This window comes from Macrobrachium rosenbergii, chromosome 28, assembly GCF_040412425.1.
Source record: "Macrobrachium rosenbergii isolate ZJJX-2024 chromosome 28, ASM4041242v1, whole genome shotgun sequence".
NCBI classification, from domain to species: domain Eukaryota; kingdom Metazoa; phylum Arthropoda; class Malacostraca; order Decapoda; family Palaemonidae; genus Macrobrachium; species Macrobrachium rosenbergii.
In genome coordinates this window covers 8,565,329-8,569,966 of record NC_089768.1, presented here as the reverse complement: position 1 = coordinate 8,569,966, position 4,638 = coordinate 8,565,329, and the positions used below count along the sequence as shown (strand labels likewise).

Genomic DNA, 4,638 nt, shown 5'->3' with positions numbered 1-4,638 from the left:
ATTTACTGTTTATTGAAAATTTACCTTTACTGGAATATTTACCGCCTAGACGTTCACTGCAGTGGGGGTGGTGCTAGCATTCATGCTGGTTAGTTATTAAAGTAAGATTTTACCTGTCTGCCTATTCAGCAAGAAATTAATCTATGGAAAAGCGAATTTTGCCACAATAAACTTCTGGGCTTAATTTTAATGAATCTTACAAAAAGAGTTGTGGTAGTAGTCTTTGTGCGGGTTATCTTTAGAAACGCCCTTCTTTGATCTATTTTTTTAAATATGTGATACGATGTCATTTTGATGCATTCTTTCTTTACAGTTTCTTCTCTGGGCAGATCTGTCAACAGTGAGATTTTATCTATTATTTGTTTTTAGAAGATTTTCTATGAGTTTTACTGTGTCTTCCAAAGAATGGCCAAGGGTCAGTCCGCGATCTGCGTAGACCAGTTCCGTGCTTCTTAGAATGTCGTTCCTAAATGGCTAAATCACATCTTGGTATTTTCTAAGTTGTTAGTGATCAATTACGTCACTAACAGGAAAAATATAGTTAATCCATTACACCACTGTCTACTGCCATTTGAAACACATCTACGGAGCTCTGATAGCCTCTGCTCCAGATTGTCTCACCTTTACAGTAGGGTCCCCATTTAAAAGCGTAAGGTCATATTTCCCATTTTGGCCCAAATCTCAGTTTCCTTTAAACCTTAAATATCCATTGAAGTCTGTGATATCATCTATATATCTTTTTTGTAATGAACTGATTTTCTTATCTCTTTGTACGTGGTTGACATACATACTAAAACAAAATTAAATTTTGTTGTTTTAAGATGGAGTCTATTTACAGGATGTCAGTAAATCCCCTCCCTTAGTGAGTGCACAACTAATACCAGCCCTGATTAAGGACTTTTGCTGTTTAAGTTGCACCTCTGCAATTGAAGGCCTTCAGCGGGTACTAAAAGCGTGTCATCATTTTGATACCTCCCAAGCACAGGCTCACAATTAAAATATAAAACATTAAAAATTTATGGTAAAAAACAAGATTATTGTTAGGATTAATGAAAATGTAAGAAGAGCTGACGTGTGATTAAAAAGCCTACTCCCTTTAACTTCAACTTGGGTTTGCTCTGTAGTTCGTCCTAAGCGATGCTCTTCGCTGATGATGACGCGTTTTACAGTACGCCTTTATTGATGTATTGAAAATTTGTAAATATTCAGTTTACTGAGATTAAGGGTTAATAATTCCTTTCCCAATAGAATTCTGCTAGAGGAGGCCCATAATGAATTGTTACCGAGAAACATTTTAGTAAGTATAAAGAACTTTAGAAATTAGGTAAACAATATTTTTTTATAACCAAATAGGCAACCGATATTATATTAGATACTCTTCACATCATAAGAAACCTCAAAAGGAGAGAAATGAAGCACAAAATTTTATATAAAAAAGGGAGATAGCTGTGAGGGGAAATTCCTTACTCTGCTTGCTGAATTTTAAGAAATATTGTGTGAGCCAGGCTGACAGCGTGTTTGATGGGCCTGCGGTAAGCTGTCGAAACATTTTAAAACCCAAATAATGATTATGCCAACTCTGCGAGAACTGCAGTTTAGTGGAGTTCAAAGGATACTCATTATTGAATTATATGTATGACATCCAAAATCAGAACTAGAAGAACTTGGCATGTACGAAAATAATTGACAAATCTCGGCGTTGCTGAATCGCATCGGAACATGGCCAAATTTTAATGCCAATATTCTCTGGACTGTTTCGGTAATTATCTATTCTAGCTCATATTACTGCAGCCAGCCAACGCATTTCATATAATTTTATTCTGAGGTATTATTTGATAAACTGGAGTTCTTTTATGCTGTGATCTACAAGTCTCCTTAACATGATTAACATGAAACCCGGGCTCTAATCTATCGCAAATTTACTGTAACAGAGATTATGAGATATTTGCCCAGCATTACTCAGTATCAGCCCATGGGGCTGATACTGAGTAATGCTGGGATTAAAGTAGTTCCCGCTAGTCTCCGTCTATCTTATTTGTTGACTTTTATTTACGTTTTTGTTTATGTTTGTGTCCTTTGTGGTGTATGATATTTATAGTCTTTCCTTCATGTCGTAACGTTCACACCCAAGTGGCTATATAGTACCAAACACGGCTCCCATTTTGCACGTAAACTTCTAAGTAGTTACCAAGGCAGAGGACCCCTAAGTTTTACATTAAGGTAAAACTTTGCCAGTTCTGTACACTTAATGTATGGTATTCATGACAAACATTAGTAAAGCTTGATGCAACTAGCGCGTCCTGGTTCCCGCCAGTCGCCGACTGGACTATTTCCAGTCTTTTGTCTATGAATTTTGTTCACGGTTATGTCTTGTGTTTATGTTTATGGAATATACCGTCAATGTTTTATGTTTTAAATTCATCCTCAAGGGGACGGTACCGAACACGGTGCCCATCTTGCACTAAACTTACAGACGCTACCAAGGCAGAGGCACGCGGTAGTCTCCAGTTTTACATTAAAGTTGAAAAAAAAAGATGTCCATTTTATACATTTTATATGTGACCTTCAAGGGAAAAAATTATTCCTTCGGAGGACGAACAAAAGTTTCACCCGCCCGAAACTTTTAGGATTAGGACCCGAAGAAAGAAGGAAAGAAAGGAAGGAAGGTCGAAGGTCCGTCGCAAGCGAGAGGGACAGACGCACAGACAGACAGACACCAGCGGCAACTGTAAACAACGAAACGTTGCTGATGTCGGTATTTTTTTTTAAAGGTCGTAAATGAGTGTTTTCAAGTTTGCAAGTCTTTTCTACCGACGTTTCAATTTATTCTCTCATTTTAGGTGGGTTTGAAAGCCGCAGGTAGACATTTTAGAGTCCTGATCTACGAAATTGTCCATAGTTTTCTGACGGTCCTGTCGCGCTGATATAGTTTATGGTGTAGTTGAAGGTGCTATAGGCCTAGGAACGGAGTCTGTTTCACGCCCAAGACGAGAATCTTACATTTGGTTGTATATTTTCCCCAAGTCCGATTACTGCCTCGTCTTAATTGTGGTTAGTGTGTTCGAAATAACCGAGCTGCAAAATACGGTTTCCCACATCACTCGTATTTGGCCTAGGCTGGTCCACATCCTACGTAGCTTAGCAATTACTGTAGGCTTATTGGTTAGTTGGTCCTCGGCTAACCTTAAAAACCATCGAATTGCTTTAAAATAAATCACAGGAAAGACTTGGGCAGCCAAAAGTATTGCAAATGGGTTAAATTTTATGTCGAGCCATTAGGCTAGCCTAGTAGCCTATTGCATTTTGGACTTGAAGATAGGGTATCGGAACGAATGCTGGGTAGGGGGTCAGGGCTCTTGTAGGCCTATAGGCATTTTTGGTATTTCTAAGTATTAGCTCCACACGGACTCTATGGAACGGTTCCGCTAGTACGAGAGAAGTTCGGGAGCCTTAAGTTCAAAAGGGATTGGCTAAGGAAGTCTATTTTAAAAGGAACCATACTAATCTAACCTAACCTAATCTAGCAGGCCGTGTTACTTAGCCAGGGGGCTCAGCCCTCAGGTGAAGGAAACTCCACTTTTTACCAAAAGTTCCCCTATAACACAGCTCATGTGCAGTGTCAAAAATATAATTAGTTCCGAGGTTAATTACAGTTGAACGACGAAAAATAATGGTAAACTCTTGATAAGCAACCAAAACGCTATAGGAAAAACCAATTTCCAAGGTAATACCCAGTGCGGAGCTAATATTTAGTTCTACCGCATTTTTTTGCAGTGGGGCATTTTCGGTAAAATTTACGTTCATCCGTGGGGATGAACGTAAGACGTAAAAGAATGACAGTAAATGACATCACATAAACAAAAGATATAAACATAAACAAAAACATGGACAAAAGACAGTAAATATTCAGATCGGCGACCGGTGGGAACCAGGCCGTGGTGTCAGCTTCAAGTTTACCGAGGTTTGGGTAAGGTTGTTTTGGTTAGGTCACAGCCAGCGCCAGACCACGTGTCCGAACAGGAGTTTAGTCCTGCTGATCAGTTTCCGACTTTCAGTGTTATTTGTTGGGGTGGTCCAGGGGGGGTGCAAAGCTCCCCTGGCCAGGTCAACGCCCACCACCCTAAGTCAGGTTAGTAAGGTAAGGTCTGGATAGGTCAGAAAACAGCTTTCTGGGAAAAGCAGCACTCTCACGAGCACTGTGTTCAGTACCAGCCCTGCTGGAACAACTGGTAAAGCACGAACAAAAAATGGTACATATCTTGGTTACAATAAATGTAAATTTGTGATAGGTTTGAGTTTTGTATTAGTCATGTTAAGGAGGCTCAGGATCACAGCATAAATACTCCAGGTAAATGTAAAGTAGAGGGCTGCATGAAGACATCTTTTATTAATGTAATTTTGTCTTAATAATATAGAACAGGGTATATATAGTGCAGTATGGTTAATATACAGTAAACCCTCCGAATTCGTGTTCTCATGATTCGCGGACTCGCGCATTTGCGGGTTTCTCTGTGGAACATATCTAGCCATTATTCGCGGAAAATTCGCCATTCGCGGTATTTTCACTGAGAAATATTCACTTATTACTGTATTTTCATATAATTTTCATGAATAAATGCACTTTTTGTGATAAAACTA

At 39.1% G+C, this 4,638-nt stretch overlaps 1 protein-coding gene across 12 annotated transcripts in view; it reads left to right on the top strand.

Annotated features, from left to right (window-relative positions):
* Positions 1 to 4,638, top strand: part of LOC136854010 (protein abrupt-like) — a 135,519-nt gene that overhangs the window by 5,800 nt on the left and 125,081 nt on the right. For 2 of the 12 annotated variants that reach the window (XR_010857593.1, XM_067129985.1), the window contains exon 1: positions 2,677 to 2,840. The exons of 3 other annotated variants lie outside the window; for them this stretch is intronic. The gene's annotated coding sequence lies outside the window, so the exon portion shown is untranslated. Of the gene's footprint in view, positions 1 to 2,095; positions 2,221 to 2,637; positions 2,841 to 2,911; positions 3,052 to 4,638 lie in introns of those variants that run through there. 7 more of the 12 variants (XM_067129982.1, XM_067129981.1, XM_067129977.1 and 4 more) reach the window with 7 other exon arrangements.